General features: G+C 37.9%; 1 protein-coding gene across 2 annotated transcripts in view; it reads right to left on the bottom strand.

Moving 5' to 3' along the window:
* LOC140135661 (scavenger receptor cysteine-rich domain-containing protein DMBT1-like) overlaps positions 1 to 18,594 on the bottom strand; it is a 166,415-nt gene that overhangs the window by 111,789 nt on the left and 36,032 nt on the right. The window contains exons 17-34 of one of the 2 annotated variants that reach the window (XR_011856550.1): positions 18,087 to 18,233; positions 17,010 to 17,198; positions 16,699 to 16,848; positions 16,192 to 16,380; positions 15,050 to 15,187; positions 14,615 to 14,809; positions 13,606 to 13,749; positions 12,434 to 12,592; positions 11,977 to 12,065; positions 9,657 to 9,816; positions 8,655 to 8,879; positions 7,581 to 7,724; positions 5,594 to 5,881; positions 5,065 to 5,247; positions 3,417 to 3,566; positions 2,263 to 2,451; positions 1,139 to 1,267; positions 205 to 486 (exon numbers count right to left, since the gene is read on the bottom strand). The exons of the other annotated variant lie outside the window; for it this stretch is intronic. The gene's annotated coding sequence lies outside the window, so the exon portion shown is untranslated. The remainder of the gene's footprint in view (positions 1 to 204; positions 487 to 1,138; positions 1,268 to 2,262; positions 2,452 to 3,416; positions 3,567 to 5,064; positions 5,248 to 5,593; positions 5,882 to 7,580; positions 7,725 to 8,654; positions 8,880 to 9,656; positions 9,817 to 11,976; positions 12,066 to 12,433; positions 12,593 to 13,605; positions 13,750 to 14,614; positions 14,810 to 15,049; positions 15,188 to 16,191; positions 16,381 to 16,698; positions 16,849 to 17,009; positions 17,199 to 18,086; positions 18,234 to 18,594) is intronic. 2 annotated transcript variants of the gene reach the window in all.

Raw genomic sequence — 18,594 nt, 5'->3', positions numbered from 1 at the left:
TTTTTTTTTCTACACAGATGCCGTAGGATTGATGGCCTTGCGCTAAGGGCTCATAATCGAAAGGTTACGGGTTCGAACCTCGGCGCCGGTGTTATCGTGTTGTACCCTCACACAAACTCTGTCCCTCCCCACCTATTTGTATAAATGAATAGATAATCAGGAGAGTCTTGTTCAAATGCCAAAGAAAAAGAAACGGGCACATACCAGCACCTTCACAACTTTCACGTGGTGTTCCAATATCACAATACTGCCAGCGTATTTCTGGGTTTACTGTATAGCACCAAGCACCACCTGGTTCCTCATCCGGGTTACGGCAATAATTGTGCGCTCCTAGTCCTTTTCCTGGATATCGATCTTCGGTTCGTACATGCTCGTGAGGCGTCTGCGATGTCCATAATTGGCAGGTAAGACCAGAGGAAGTCACATCAACCACACCTCTGTAGTCTTGACCAAGTGGGTCGGTGTAACATTCGCTATTATCAGGTGCTGATGGTAAATAAGGAAGTAATTTTAGGTTAATAAATGCGGATCACTTGTTGGGAGTTAAATTGTATAAAATAATGCAGCGTACTGAGATCTTGATGGGTCTAATGCACGAGCCCTGAAGGGGCTGAGGAGTGCATTAGACGCATCAACAATTCTCAGTACAGGTGCATTAATACTTTGTACAATTTCTCGAGCTCGGAATGTCCGGAAAGTGTGTGTGGTCTCACTTTACATATGAATAGAAACGCGGCAAGTATGACCAGATTTTGCAACAACATGTTGCATTTATACCAACTTTGTAATGTTATTGTAAGAGTTTCCGTTGATAATTGTTTTTTCCGTCAGTGAATACTTTCAAAATTTGATAACAAAGATAAACAATCTTAATGCCCTAATAATTAATATTTTGGCTACACCTGGGTAAGTATATTTACTTGATAAAACTTACGGTGGTTTTATTATAGCGGTCACGTGCGATTAGTCAATTATTTTTATAGCTTATTGTCGCCGGGTTATTATGGATGTCTGTTCAATAAAAATTATGTAAAACAAGCTCCCATGCTCTATGCAATGTAAGATCAATTGCGATCAACTAGCACGTTTCAACGCTTTGGCGACCATCTTTTCTAGTCCTGGAGAAAAATATACATACTTGAGCAAACTATGCCAACATCCTCAGTATGCCCACAGTTGTTCACACCCCAACCACCATGTGTGCAAGAAGGAAGCGTAGGTTCTGTTCCACTGCAGTCGATGTCATCAAGCCATATGGAGCCAGTACCTAGCCAAAATAAATATCAGCTATTCAGTATTACTAAAACAAGTACAGATATACCCCATCTAAAATCACTATGACGTCATAGTGACTGTGAGCGCGTCTTTTCTAAAATTGAGAAACTCTAACGTTAAAATTTCTATGTACAAAACAAAGTATAGGGGAAATATGAAATGAAATGAAATGTCCAAGTTTAAAACACCATACCCCTTAGAGTAATTTATACTCCATCGCTGAGCTACGAGCGATTGGTATTTGACCAATGGGGTACCGTGCTCTTCCCAACGCAGCGCTCTACCTCACAGAGGTTGTGTATATGACGTATCATTCTTGTTCACTCAGTATAATTGTAGGCAAACCTCTGTTTTGTGTGCATACGGCAACTCAAGCACACCCTTGGGTTGGATTAGAACAAAGGGTACCTCTCGCTCATGTAGGCGTGACTTTCGTTTCATCACTTATTGACAGTAGCCTGCCTATTATATCGTTAATACGCTGTCAGGTCAGTTACCGATTTAATGGCGGAAGCCCTTTGTCTCGAACAAAAGGTACCTCTCGATGAATGACGTTTCGGAAACTCAAATACGCACAAAGGAACAATGGGCGTTACGTAATCTATTTCCTCTCCTTTCTATATATAACCTCCTTGTTGATGACAACATATGATTGAATGGACTGCACTGCGCCATGATTACGTTGAAGGACACCGGTTCAAATCCTTTGTTTGAACCAATTCGATGAAAGCATGCAGGCGATTTGGTATATATTCAGCTTTAATTTTACAAAAGCAAAGACCTCGACTTAATGGTGTGCTTTAATACCCTGAACTCGACTTTAATGGCGTGGCTTTAACAATCTTATCACTAAAATGGGTGCAAAGGATGGATTTACTAATAGCTTTTTGTCATCTGGGTACAAGCTTTTTATACCAGGTGAAAAAAGTAGGGGTGCACAATTTAGCAGTGCGATGCTTTAAGGATTTGTACACCTCTAACACAAACCTGCTCCGTAAATATCATCAGTCACAACTCTTGTTGCTGGCCCAAATCCAAGTTGTCGACAAGCTACGTGAGCATCAGGGAGTGTAAAATAATCGTCACATACGGTACCCCATGATCCACTGTGAAATACCTCCAGACGACCTTCATATGTGGATGGTCCACCTACCAATCGGATCACTTGATTTGGATCTGTAAACATAATACAACATGGATATCGGTTTTAGAGAATGGTTTGAAAAGCGTACTCACCGAACTGAACTTGGTGCAGTGATCCATACGAATTCATCAGGGCTATTTTCTCTATATCCGGTAATCACCCGGGTAATCACCACACGGATGCGTCTTTTACAACGCGATTGTGTGTACATGTCATACCAAAGAATTGAAGATTAAATAAATCAACTCACTAGAAATAGGTACCATTTTATATTAACGGTTCTATTAATGAATTTAAAAGATAACAAAAATCGTCGGGTGTATTACATGCTGACGGATGTCAAATCCAAGGTGTCCATAGTGACGGATGTTGATCGCAAATTTATCAAAAAATGGACATCGGGAAAACGTTGAGTGGTAAATTGTATTGGGTATAGATTATAAACATGATAAACTTGCCATTAATGTTCAGCAATTCATGTGTCTATTAAAAGTAGACCCTTAAAAGATATTTTCAAAATGTTAAAATGTAGTAAAATCGTACATCACACATATGTAATAGATTGCCAAAGTTATCCGTCACTATGTCTTGCGCAATTTTTTCTAGAGCTCAACATCCGTCACTATGGAATTTACCGTAAAGTGTAGATCCGTCACTTTGTAATGCACCCGACGAAAGGGTTTTGACTAAAGAAGTAAGTTTTAGTCAAAACAGTGCCTTCCGTTGGTCAATAAGTTTTAAAAAAAAACTTAAGTCCAAACAAAAAAATGAAACAAAGTCTTAAGATTTTAACAATATAAAAATAAAAAAATTGAAATATGGACCAATAAAATGATGGCATTGTTAATTTTCTCCAAAATTGTTGTTTTTACACCAAATCTGTGTTTTAGATTTAGATTCCATGACAATTTGCCTTTCGAAAATATATGTCGAGTATAAGATTTTTACTTAAAACATTTCTGAAAGCGGGCAGTGCTCCTAATAAATAATATCTTACCTCCTCCAGTTGTATCCCTTCCGGTGCAAATAATGCCCACGTCCTCTCCATGTCCACAGTTACCAGAACCCCAACCGACATGTGGACATAAGTGTAAAGAGCTTTCAATGCCAGTACACTGTAGATCATCTAACCAGACAGATCCAATCCCTGCAAAATATCAGCCATGGGTATCCGTGATTAATGCATCTGATTTAGAATAATGCTTTAATGTCTTGTGATTTATGACTAACACAGGTTGTAACCAAAAAAAATACACAATTTAGAAAATAGTATTATGCAAACATGTCACTTATTGATTGTATTGAATTTTACTTGGTCTTCAAGGTAATTTCTTAAGCTATTACATAAGCTTTGTTTCAATAAAATCAGTGGTCGACAAGCGAAAATCTGTCCGATTGTGTAACTGTAAAGTAGTCCTAACAGGTTAAATACCACTAATTATGTATTACACGGGTTTCAATGGGAAAATGCCTAATTTCGGGTGGAATTTTCTCATATTCAGAACTCACACAGTTCAATGCCACTAATAGCAGGTGAAACTATATGATTTAGATGCCAAATGATCAAAAATTCAACATAGGTTGACCTGAGACTTTTCTTGTTTTAACGCACTGAACCGTAAACACCTTAAAATGACAGTGCGCCCTCGAAGCTGGAAGTTACAAGATGATAGGGCGAAAATTTACTAAAAACCGAAGCCGTGCGTATGAATTTTGGTACTATTACAACAAAAATGTCAAATAATGAGAGAAAATATACCATTTTGAAGCATCAAACCCTACAAAGTACTTTTTTGGCTATATCACTTGATCAATTTCAGCGATTTTAATGCAGTCTTTTCGAATGCCATGAAAACAAAATAATAGTTCCTCGTCGTATTTCAATGTATCGCCCAGGCCTATTAGTGGTCTTTAACCAACAGCATGGGCCACTTTCGTGTCTTTGTGTAGCAAAAGTGGCTGAATTGGGTTGACTCATGAACCACCTGGTCGATGCTCTTAAGATGGGCAATTTTAAACTGTCGGGTATTTGAAGTGGTGGTATTTTAATTTATGATTTTGAAATAAATATCATATTATTTGTTTTGTCAATTTAGTGAAAGAAAAACATGAACAAACTTTGCTTTGTTCATAAATAAAGCATGTTCATTTTACGCGGTACAAACTTGATGAGCGAAATTGGCAAAAGGTGGCCCAACTCGGGTGATTAACTAATATCGGACATAGCGTTTGAACCCGATCTAGAACACACGCCAAGTAAAGTTTTTCTGTTAGCCAAGATATTATTAATTCTACTCATATCACATTTCCATCAAGACCCGATTTAATTTTTTCTTCTGAAAAGCAAAAATAAAATTCCTAATAATGAAAGTCGATTATTGTAATTTCGGTTTGTTACTAAGGTTAACAAAATAACATATATACAAACGAATGAATGTGCAAGAATTTTTTATTTTGCAAACACAAGAGAAAATACCCAAAGATTTCCAGTCAAAATCAATCAATTTCAGCAAATTCTAACAAATTTATGTTTTAACATTTCCTGCTGAAAAAGTAAAATCTGAGTCGGTTTGGCCTTCGTCGCGTTAGAACCATTGATTACCTAATATAAGGACTCTCTGAACATGTATGAAAATAAGTCTTACCTGAGCCAAAACTATGTAGAGATGTCGCATTTCCAAATCCTAGTTGTCTACATGCCACGCCGGCATCGACCAGATCAAAGTGATCATCGCATACCGTACCCCAACTCGCATCGTGATAAACTTCTAAACGACCTTCATAGGGAGTCGAACCATCCGCCAATCGAATGTCATTTTCCGATGTGCCTTTAGGAATGGATAAAAAATGGAAGAAAATGGATGAGATTGAAAGTAATGATATAGCTACATTGAAGCGTACTTCACTAAATTTGACACGTTCTTTATCAAACTGTTATCGTGTGTTTATGAAATGTATTATCTGTATGTGTGGCTTCTAAACAATATTGAATCGTGGACTCGAACCGAATTCATCTGGCGAACGACACTCCTTAGGCACTATATTTAGAGTTCAGTATCTAGTAACTTATTTCCCCATCTGGAGTCAAGTGCGTGCTTCTTTTGGCCAAGACAGCCTGTTTTATGTGATCAGTGGCCAAAAGACAATATGTTGGTCTATATTAATTCAACTCACGTAATCCATATATCGAGTTCCTCCACGTTCCGCCGCATTTCTGCTGACTATTCCCACCACACGATGAACTGCATTCACTTTCAGGAGCCGCTCCATGAACAGCATAGTCATCAGTGGCTGCACCACAGCGGCATTCTGTAGAAAACTGAATTGCTGCGTATATGGTCTGGTCTCCAAATGATCTACAGTGGTCGAAACAGGTTTCCAGTGTCATAGAGCTACGCATAAGCAAATTACTGTCAAGCGCTCGGTCTACCCGATCACGGAAACAGCCGATGTAAGTAACCTCTGTGTAAATAATTTGAAAGTTAACGATGATTATTATCAATGATTATTATTATGATTTAAAGGGGTGTTCTATTTAGAAGTTAAGAACGAAAAAGTAATGGTGACTCCCACCCATACTGTTTGCTTGGCAGTTGTGAAATTAATTTTTGCTTCCAATATCAACACAGCTTTCAAATAAGTGGGTATTAGATTTTTTGAGTACAGGCCTTAATGTGTCGTACAAAACACAATATGAAGACATCTGACCACCCACGATTGATGGTCCTTGATCCGATCGACAGCCTCGTCCCATTTTTCTTCATAAAAATGAGATTTTGGTATCAGAAGAAATCTATACCATCAGTATATTTTGGGAGTCTCTTTTTCTGTACAATTTCGAGGTTTTCCGAATACCAGTTGAATATTCCTTTCAAAGCAAACCAAGAATAAATTAACAATTAGTCAAAGTATAACATCAACATCATCAGTCGGCTGCGGAGCTATTGCGATCTTGGGCAAGCGAAACAATTTTGTTTGGCTGTAGCATCCCTTCAGTATCTCCCAGGAGGTGCTGAACATACTGTAAGTACAGTGTGCGCGGCCGTTGCGGTTTCCTCTTCCCATGTGGTGAAATATAAAGGTCACATTCTTTCACAGGCTCGTCGTCTTCAAGACCGAGAAATATTGATGAATCTTGACTCTGGCAACCAGTAAAGTGGTGTTGGTCAGATTGTAGATGGTTTCATTTGGAATCTGATCCACACGCTTGATGTTTAACATGACTCTGTAGTAAGACGTTGCAAAGGCATTGATCTTGTTTTCCATGCCCTTGATGATTACACATGACTCGCACACGTACAGAAGGACAGTAACACAAGTTTCCTCTTCCCATGTGATGAATTATAAAGGGCACATTCTTTCACAGGCTCGTCGTCTTCAAGACCGAGAAATATTGATGAATCTTGACTCTGGCAACCAGTAAAGTGGTGTTGGTCAGATTGTAGATGGTTTCATTTGGAATCTGATCCACACGCTTGATGTTTAACATGACTCTGTAGTAAGACGTTGCAAAGGCATTGATCTTGTTTTCCATGCCCTTGGTGATTACACATGACTCGCACACGTACAGAAGGACAGTAACACAAGTTTCCTCTTCCCATGTGATGAATTATAAAGGGCACATTCTTTCACAGGCTCGTCGTCTTCAAGACCGAGAAATATTGATGAATCTTGACTCTGGCAACCAGTAAAGTGGTGTTGGTCAGATTGTAGATGGTTTCATTTGGAATCCATCCACACGCTTGATGTTTAACATGACTCTGTAGTAAGACGTTGCAAAGGCATTGATCTTGTTTTCCATGCCCTTGGTGATTACACATGACTCGCACACGTATAGAAGGACAGTAACACAAGTTGTCTCAAACAGCTTGATTTTTGTTTCGATTGGCAGGGATGGGCTTCTCCAAAGGCGTTCCAGTTTCCAGAAAGCTGCCCAGGCTAGTGCTTTTCTTCATTTTAGGTCTCCAGCACTAGAGTCCATCTTGGAACCCAAGTACTTGAAGTCTGTGACATGGTTGATGGTACTACCATAGACTTCAAGTGCTGGTTGGGCGTCACAGTTTGCAGTCATATATTCTGTCTTAGTACAACAAATAAATCATGAAAAAAGATAAGAGATAATTTCATCATCAACAAACGGTTTTGTTTATTCGGAACAAACCTCCACTCGTAGTATTGGAACATGCAATACCGACGTCCTCCGTATGTCCACAGTTATTGATGCCCCATCCGTTATGGCTACAAGATGCAATAGTCAATTCATTGCCTATGCACTCAATATTATCCAACCATATCTGCCCAGTTCCTGTAAGATATTAAAAGCAAATTAGGAGAAATGTGCTATATAAATAGTTTTCTCTTACTATTCTGACTGTACAGAATCTAAACAAAGTAATTTTACTACCTCAATTGTAAAATTCTAAAAAAAGTGATTCGAACTCTTGCCCATCGTGACATGGAAATGGAAGGCGAAGGTGATTCCAACCAGTACGGACCGCGACACGGACGACGGTGTTATTCCAACCCGTAACAAACCTGACACGGAAGGTGCAATTTAGGCAGTGATCCCAACCCGTACCCACCGATAATTTTAGGATGTGATCCAACCCGTACGGACCGTGACATGAGAGGTGTCATTTGGGCAGTGATTCCAACTCGTACCCACCATGACACGGAAAAAGCTGTCATTTGAATGTGATTCAAACCCGTAACCACGGTGACGGGGAAGAAAGTGTCATTTGGGATTTACTGGTATTCCAACCCATACCCAGGGTATCAAATGGGATCTCTGGGATAGGATTCCAAACTGTACCCGCATTCAGTGGCGTAGCGTGGGTCATCACATTTGGGGGCACCGACCATGATTGGGGGGGCACTGGGTCTGATGGGGGGGGGGCACAAGCCGTTTTTCGGCAATTTTTCTTTGAGTTTTTTTATGTAACATTTCAGAACGATTGGGGGTACGTGCCCCCCGTGTCACCTATGACGCTACTCCAATGCCCGCATTGACACCACCGTAAGAAGTGTCAGTTGGCCTGACAACACAAATTTGTGTTTTTGTTGTTGCTATAGCTAAATGCTTAACAACATAAAAAATAGCAATTTCTAAATGATAATTCACTCAACGATAATGGAAATAAGAGATACATTGTAATTGTAAAAGGTTTAATTTAAAACACGTTGCGAGAATATCAAAAACCTGAAATCCTGTGGTGGTGGTATAAACGCTTCTTACCGTATCCATAGGTGTCATCTGTTATGACTCGAGTAGCTTTAACAAATCCAAGTTGTTTACATGCTACGGTAGCATCACCAAGTCCAAATAAATCATCACATATGGTACCCCACTGCCCGTCGTGGTAAATTTCCAACCGTCCCTCCAAAGCGTTTGGACCATCTTGCAATCGAAGTTGACCTTCTTTGCTAATCGGTGTTGCAGGGGTGGATGGAATTGAGCCGCCTACGTTAATCAGCAGTGGTAAAATTACTATTAATACAAGGGCGATTTGTTGGCACGCTTATGGCACAACCGGGTAAAAGCTCTGACGTCACTACCAAACACGAGGTGAACGAATTATTTAACATTTGGCTATAGTTCAGTGTATTAGCAGCCTAAGGTCAGCAACAATAAACAACAATAACAACAATAAATCAAGGAAGTTTTCAAAGTGTGTGATTTGTAGAATGAACTTTTTCAAAACATCAAAGTGTTATTTGTCAATAATATATTGATTTAGATATTGAAAATCGATATTTTGGCTGCTTCGACCAACAATACCGCTTATCGCTTAATGGCGGTATACCCAATGTTCCCCCCCAAATGAAAAGAGTATAAAAGCTACAAGAATAAGTAAAACCAATAACGTAATCTGATGTAATGTGAGACGGTTGACAACCTTAAAGCCGGTTTAATCTGGCCGGTTTAGGCTGGCTCTAGACTAGTTTAGAAACTTTAAAGAACGAATATTCATGTATAAGCCAGAACACAATAAACCTTTGTGCAATTGAAGAAACAGCTCGTAAGGGATGAAATCAAAACTCAACTGGCGATTGACCACCGGTTCCGCCCGGTTGCTCTAAACAATGTCAACCGGGCAGAACCGGACGGAACCGCCGGTCAAGTTTTGATTTCATCCCTAGGTCACATTAAAGGAGAAGTAACAATTATGGTACAATGGAGTGTTCATATCGGGACTCCGATCAAAAGAATAATGCACATACGTATACATACTCTTACCTTGTCTTCTCATTTTGCATATATAGCCTAATACATGCCGAGTATCACATGGTAAATCGTTCCACAAGCCAATCTCACCACCATACCGGAAGTGCGCACAATCTTCGTTTCCAAAATCATCAGGTTGTGTAGGTGCCCAATTTGTATACAGTCCTGTGTACTGTTTACGAAAAATACATGTCTTATGTTTGGTGTTTTGCAATAAGACCAGACATGATAATAATGTCTTTTTGAATAACACGTACAAGAAACAAGGCACAACAGAAGACATTTTCTCTATATAATTGTATTTTTATCTTTTTCCGGCGCAAAAATGTACCCGGCCAGACGCGAAGCGGCAATAGCTATTGAGAATACTGAGTAGACATGGGAGTGCTAAATTACAACAGTACTAATAAAGGAAGTCTTCAGAACTATAGGCCAGTGTTTAATTTAAGGGTGGTCTTAACCCTGGAATTATGGAAACTTTCGGGCCTCATAACTGCTAAATTATTAGTCTAAAGAATATAAAAGTATACATTTTTAGAATGGAAATGACTTGCTGAATTTATCTGTGAGGTCAATTTGGGCCAAAATGCTCATTTTGGAGAAAATCCCAAAAACGGGTTTTTTTGGCCCAAATTTTTTTCGTGCAACGTAACAAAAAAATCGTTTGGCCAAAAAATTTTTTTTTATTAATTTTTTAAAACTAGATAAAAATATCTAGGGAGCGTTTTTTTTATTTTTTGAATTTTGACCAACTTTGAGAAATTTGCACCAAAATGGTAAAAAATGCAAAATTTTCAAAAAATCATAAAAAGCCTGATTTTCGCCCAAATTTCAAATATTTTTGGTGAAGTTGGTCAACATTCAAAAAAATGAAAAAACCCTCCCTAGATATTTTTATCTAGTTTTTAAAAATTAATAAATTTTTTTTTTGGCCAGAACAATTTTTTTGTTACGTTGCACGAAAAATTTTAAATAAAAACCTGTTTTTGGGATTTTCTCCAAAATGAGCATTTTGGCCCAAATTGGACCTCACAGATGAATTCAGCAAGTCATTTCCATTCTAAAAATGTATACTTTTATATTCTTTAGACTAATAATTTAGCAGTTATGAGGCCCGAAAGTTTTCATAATTCCAGGGTTCAGACCAACCTTAATTAGCAAAGTTAATCGGATCAGATCAAGAATGTTCCAACTATAAATACCATTTTGATACATGACTTGATATTTATACATCTTACAAAATCCAGGACTAAATCACCAAGTACCATTCCTTTAGCAGGTCATGGAGTTGAGTGTAATTATAATACCTGTGTTTGTGATCCTGTGAATCCTAACCTACGGCACCGGGCCCTTACATTGTGGGTGAACAGTTACGCATAGCCATGTCAGGTGTTGTTCTGAGGTAGGGTTCAATGTAGGTCTCCGGTTTACCCTGACCACCGGATAAATCATGATAAATCATGTTGCATCTCATCTATGTTTATTAGTCCATTTGATGCCATCTTATATTGCAGTTTAAACATAAACATATTGTTTTTGTGTGTAAATCGCCCTTTTAATCTGATCAGCTCGAAATAGGCGGGACTCATAACATCGTGGATTGATATAGCATAACGAACAAACAACTGAATATATGAATACAAAAGCCACCCAAGTCCATACTTTGGCCAACTTGAGTTAAGCATGGGAAATAGTTGCTATACATAGGCCTGTCATATGTATGAAAGAACAACTCAAATTCATCCTCTGTGTCTATTGAGCATGTGAAAAATAGCATGTATGAAACCCAACCCAAGTCCATTATTTGAGTCTTGTAACACATTGATTGAAATCCAGTATGTATAAAAGTCCACTTGTAACACATTCATTGCTGGAGAGTGACTTTTGAAAAAAAAAAAGAGTTTAATCAAGGAAAGTGTGTGGTTTATATTACATGACAGAATGCTTATCAACATTATACCTAACTGTGTGCTTTTAGAATTTAAAATGAGCCCCACAAAGTCCCTGAAATGCTAATCGTCATACCTAATACAGTTTAACCCACCCATTTGAACGTACAACTTACCATATTGACCAGGTAAATCTAACTGAAGGAATTAAAATGATACACAGGTTTTTTTTCTCAAAATCACTTCCCATGGACTTGGGTGGGTTTTGGATTCATGTATTCAACTTGACGCACCACCTACACGAACCGCCGCGCATTGCGTATTGTTGTTAACATTAAATTGGTGCCTAGTTTACGTTAAGCAAAATTTAAATGGATTATCTCCACTCCTACTTTATTGCTCAACGTCATTGCTCAAAAGTTAAAGTTCCGCTCTAGACATACCGGAGTACCGTCATCCCATTTCCAAGATCCTTCTGTGACACCATCGTGGAGGCCTATCCACAAATACTTGTTGTCAGATCTTACAAAATCTGTATAAATATATACAAAATGGCCAAAATATCACATTTTTACACATCAGGCTGCAACTTTGATATTAGTTGTGCGATAGTTTGTTGATAGCCGATATTTATGTGCTTGTGCTAGATTTTAATGTTTAACCAAGTGCAAAATCTATGCACTATATTAAAATTGATCGAGATAGTCAATGACGACACGAATGTAAATATATTTTGAAACATGTCTCGCTTGCTTGTTGCAAAGATCTTCATTTATTAGACAGTTTGCTGCATTTGGATTACATTATGTGTTTGGGAATGCATCTAAAACCCTTAAAAAATCTAAAAGGTGAGGGTTTAATTTAAATTTAAGTAATGAGAACCAACACCGCGGAACTTACCATTAAGGAAACGCTGCTCCTCTGCATCACGCACACTGGTTAAGTTGGATTGTCTTTGTTGGCAAGCCGTACGTGCATCCCAGAATGTTATCGCTCCATCAGCATTTTTGAAATAGCAAAATTCACCTGATGATACCCATTGTGGAGGGCATCCACCAACTGTGGGAGATATTGATAGTAAAAAAAGTTCACATTAAAGCATTTATGAGAATACCGTAAAATGTAGCAGTCAAGTTATCTCAAACTGTAAGGCTATAAACTCCAGTGCATTGGAGTGCGAGTTCGAATCCCAGCGCATTCCTCTGTGTTATCTTGAAATAATTGGGCTATTCAATTTGAACTTCCCCTGTAGACTACATGTAGGCAATCAAAAATGAGTGCATCTAGACAAAAATGGAACACTAATATTTTTGCTTGTTAGTGACTCCAAACCCCCCCCTTGAACAACATATCCAAAAAGGGAAAAAAGGAAATGGGTGGGGGGGGGATATGCATATATCGAAAATAGCTTCTAGTGCACGGCTCAAATTTCAAAATTGGGCAAACGTGGTTTAAAATGTAGCTAATTGTATTCCTCTTATTATTAGAATTCAAAAAAAGTATATTTTGACCTATCTACGATGTAGAGTCTTTGAGTTATTGTCATAGAGGTCAAATGTTAAACTTTGGTCTCCACCATTGTCCACAGCGGTAGAAAAATAAAAAATGCCTCGGTTTTGATCAAAGTGGTTTCAAATTGTTCCGATTGGAAAAATAAAATTAACCAAATAATAGTGTACTAAATCTCGTGTAGTCGTTACCAATAATCCAATAGGATTCATAATTTTAAATGTACTTCTGGTGTTTTCAGCTCCACAACTTGAAATGTTTCTAGATGTTTTCATCTACAAGTCGTGCCTTCTGTCGGCAACCCGAAAAATGAGGTGCTATTTGTAAAACATATTCCATGAAAAACATCGCAGGAAATCTAGTCTTCCCCAAGAGAGTGAAGTAATCAAAATATCCAGATAGCAATGGTTAACATGGTAAATGTATTTATTCTACGAGAACGACTCGCTCTGTAAACTAATTGCAAATTCCCGCATGCGTCTTGCACCAAATATGATTGAACCTATTGAGAAATTTACTTTTTCGGCCAAACCCAATGGCGGTGTGAGTGACAGTTTTCCTACCTTCTACACCACAAGCGAGTCCAACATTCTCGATAGCTTGACAGTTGGTAAGTCCCCAATTTGCATGAGGGCAATCAGCCAGCCGGGTTTCTTGTCCAGAGCATTCAACATCGTCTAACCAAATTCTTGAACTGCTAGTCACACCTGTATCAGTTGTTTATGGTTAAACATCAATATAGGTAAAAATTACTGTTGGCAGGTTAGACACTTGTTAGTTCCTGACTGTATTAGTTCACCCGCCGGCAATTCTTGCCTTATTTAGGCGTCTTAATGTGTGTTACTTTTTAGTAGGCGAGGGTCACTTTTGGGACTCTTGACAAAACATGTTCTTAGCCAGAAGAAATTGGGAGAAAAGTGCCATTTCTAGAAGACAGTACTTAACATATATAAATTTATTTTTGAAAATAAATCGGAATTTTGTAACCATTTTATTGCGTCACAAATTATTGCGTACGGTCACAGTGGTTCATTATGTAAAAAAGATGTCATTTTGAAAGTTAAGTTGCACCTGACTTCATAGGAGTCAACTTTCCGATACATATAGACCTGGTCTACTGTTGTTTGAGAGTTGACTCCTACAGACTAGGGTGCAACTTTTAAAACGGTCTTTTTAAAATAATGAACCATTGTGACCGAACGCAATGACGTGTGACGCGTAAGATTGGTCCGGATGTGTAAAACAAATAAGGCTACGCATCCCTTTTTACATTTCTTAATTTCAAAAAGCGTTATGTGGAACTTTATAAGTTGTGGATCTTATAGTTCATATACCGTAAAAACTCAATAGTTAGCATATGTGCTTACTATCGAGCGCTTTTAAAACATGCAAACATGAAGAGCCCCATCCACAAAAATGTAAAGGGTTTTGAGGAAAACCTGCAAATGTGTGCTTAACCCCATTAGCTCAGTTGTAAAGCGCATGAATTTGGTATAATTTCATGTTTTCAAAAGTGCTCAATAGTAAGCACATATGTTTATTATCGAGTTCAACGGTATTTCAGCCACTTACTCCAAGACGGTGTGAATAATCTATCGAGACTTCCAAACCCAAGCTGCCTACAGGCTACGGTTCCATCGATTTCACTGAAGAGGTCATCACAGACAGTACCCCACGCACCTCCATAATATACCTGGAGAAGACCTTCGCTCCCGATCTGATCAAACGCGTCAACTAAACGTAAATCGCCATCATTGGGACTAGTTGCTAAAATGAAAACAAGACAAGACATACCTGAGTATTAAAGTTCTAAATATTATGATTATGAGTTTAAGTGAATTTGACCGTTATATGCAATAAAGACATGCCGAGTTCCACCAATTCCATCAGGTGGATTATTATAATCAAGATCGTAAATAAAGAATAAAAAATATACTTAGGTTACTAGAATATAGTGGTGACAAAATAATGGATAAATTTGAAATCACAATCGATCAATTTTCTTACACCCATCGACAGAACAGACGATACCGACGTCTTCAACATGTCCACAGTTGCTTGCGCCCCAGCCACGGTGTGTACAGGATTCAAGGCGTTCTTCTCTACCAACACAATCTACATCATCCAACCATATGGTACCAGAACCTGTAAGGAAACATTTGTTACAATGTTATATTAAACTCTGTATGCTGCATTGTTCTTGTATAAACCGCACTATTGAGGGCAATAAGAGGGTATTTGTTAATCATAAAATGCTGAACGAAAAAATATTAAACACATTATTTTTCACAAACAATACTGAATTATTTGATATTACTTTCAAATTGCTATTATGGCAAACCACATTGTATTGATGGAAATATGACAACCTGCGAAATGCGAGATTACATTGCATGTCCCAATTCTTCCACCTCCTGGCATAAGGTGCCATAAACTTGCCAACAACATTTCTACCATTTGGTTCATGAACTTTCACCCGTTCAACTTTCACCTTTACACAAGTGGGAAACAATTGAATATATGAATACAAAAGCCACCTAAGTCCATACTTTGGCCAAATTGAGTTAAGCATGGGAAATTGTTGCTATACATAGGCCTGTCATATGCATGAAAGAACAACTCAAATTCATTCTCTGTGTCTATTGGGCATGTGAAAAATAGCATGTATGAAAGAATCACCCAATTCCATGATTTGAGTCTTGTAACACATTGATTGAAATCCAGTATGTATAAAAGTCCACTTGTAACACATTCATTGCTAGAGAATGACTTTTGAACAAAAAATGGGTTTAATAAAGGAAAGTGTGTGGTTTATATTACATGGCAGAATGCTTATCAACATTATACATACCTGTGTGCTTTATTTTGTATTATCTTACTAGTGGTAATCTCATTCTAACATTGTTGTCTTTGTATATGATTCAAAGTCCAAAATTTAAAATGAACCCCACGAAGTCCCTGAAATGCTAATCGTCATACCTAATACAGGTTAATCCACTCATTTGCACGTAAAACTTACCATATTGACCAGGTAAATCTAACTGAAGGAATTAAAATGATACACGGGTTTTTCTCTCAAAATAACTTCGCATGGACTTAGGTGGCTTTTGTATTCATGTATTCAATTAGTTAAACAACTTGAAACATACCTATTCCATATATGTCGTCGGTGACAATCCTATCGACTTCTCTAAACCCAAGTTGTTGGCATACTACTCCACCATCTACAGTATCGAAATGATCGTCACAAACAGTACCCCAAGCACCGTCATGGTAAATCTCTAGACGGCCTTCAGCTGGAGAAGGTCCCCCTACTAGTCGAACGGTAACGTCTGGAACTATAATTAAAGACAGAGATAAAAAGAATTTATCGCGTCTGATGTCACTGTCAATTACGATCCTTGTTTGGTTTATAAAAGGAAGACCGATCTATCTGGTGCTGATCGGAGAAAAGGAATAGCAGCAAATGGCGAAAAATTACGTACTTTTACAAGGCAAAAGCAGCTTTTCTAGGCATTGTTGACATGGTGCCTTCGCCAAAGAAAGTTTCCTATTATAAAGACCTATAAAGAAAGGTTTTTCTCAAAAAGTCAAAAGTGGATGTAAGGGGTTTTGCAACAAAGCTCTTTAAATGTAGAACTAAATATATGTATTACCTGCAGTGGAGTCATAGCACATTATGCCCACGTCTTCATTGTGGCCGCAATTGTTTACTCCCCATCCAGCATGTCCACAATCACTTAACCTTGGCTCCAAGCCTGTGCAGCCAACATTATCTAGCCAAATTGGATCGGGTGGTGACGGTACTAATAAGATAAATAAAGATATTAAAGGTGTTAATAACTATACGGTATTAATTAAATCACCAACTCACCATCATCATCATCATTCTTTATTATCATCTCTTCCATTTCGGCATGTCCCTCTTTTACTTTTTATTAAAATTACTCACAAACATTTCACTTACGAGAACCTGCATTGATGTTTGGCAGTGATCTAGTATATCCTTCATAGCCTAGCTGTCTACAAGCTACGTTTCCGTCAACTTGTTCAAAAACATCATCACACACTGTGCCCCATGTTCCATTATAGAAGATCTCCAACCTGCCTTCCAGAGGACTTCCCGCAGTGACTAAACGCAGTGATCCTTCAGGTACTGATCCATACGTTAAAGGAAAACAAATACATAGTACCGTATTTATAAAGTTTATACATGCAGATCCATCAGGTACTGATCCATATCAGGAAACCAAATACATGATATACTGTATTTATCAAGGTTTATACATGCTTATATGTAACAAGTAAACATATTTTTACTATATGAAAAGAAAGAATATGTAAACTTCTTTTAACATAAAATAATAATACACCATTTTGTATTGGGTGAGAGATCATTCGTATAATTAGCACATTCTTGCCGTTGATGGGGTAAACATCGATATCACATTGATATCACGTACTACAGAACAGTGAAAGCGAGGTCAACAAGGGATAACGTAATTATTTGGTTATTTTATCAACAGCAGGAAAGCTCACATTTGTTTCATGATGAGTTCATTGTGAAACATAACATGTTATAAATTTATAGCATATTGGCAGATATTTATTATGAAGGATACCGGAATATGAAGAAATCGGAATAATCGAGATATTAATGATTGAATGGAATTTGGTGCAAAGTTGTAGCATCATTTACTGTGAAAATGATTATACTTAGATATCAATCATGCACAAGGCGGACAAATTGAAAAGACCGCAGTCAGATGAGGCTCTTAACTTAACGATGACGCACGCTGACCGCGAATCATTAATTTTTCGATCATTCCGATTTAATTTTAAATAAAGTTGGTATCATTATCGTAGCTAACAGAATTCTTCTCATTATCCATATCAATTTCATCCAGTTAAATTACAATAATAAAAGGTATACCCCCTCAAACACGTGGGTATTTGCCCACGTTTGAACCCGATTTGATCCATTCGAAACACATACACCCCACACCAGATGGAAATTCACAAAAAGATTATGAATTGTCCTTACCTCCTGAAACGTTATGTGTCGTACATGAAATTCCAACGTCTTCTCCATGACCACAATTGTGAACACCCCAACTGCTGTGCCTACATTTACTCAGCGTTTCCTCTGTACCATTACAATCTAAATTATCTAACCAAATAGTCCCACTTCCTATAATGAAAAAAAAATCATTCTTGAGCAATATTACTTGTAACGATTGGGGGTAACGTATCTGTGTTACGTATATGTGAAGCCCTTTCCCACCTTTGTCTCAATCGTGCAAGTGTAAAAACCGATACCCATACTTGATCAGTCATCACCCAATGTACTAAAGTCAGGTATGGTATTTGGCTTCATTTATCACAGCGTTTTTCCGAGGGGAGTAGAATTTAGGTAACGTATCTGTGACGACATGAACGTAACGTCAGACTTTTTGCCATTAATAGACCTGATTTTTTTTATTTTAAAACCATTGTGTTATGTACCACATAACCATGGAGCCTGCTTGATCCATCACATATGAGAACATTCA

Source organism: Amphiura filiformis, chromosome 16, assembly GCF_039555335.1.
Source record: "Amphiura filiformis chromosome 16, Afil_fr2py, whole genome shotgun sequence".
NCBI classification, from domain to species: Eukaryota; Metazoa; Echinodermata; class Ophiuroidea; order Amphilepidida; family Amphiuridae; genus Amphiura; species Amphiura filiformis.
The sequence above is the reverse complement of the archived record's forward strand: the minus strand, read 5'-3'. Positions and strand labels throughout refer to the sequence as shown.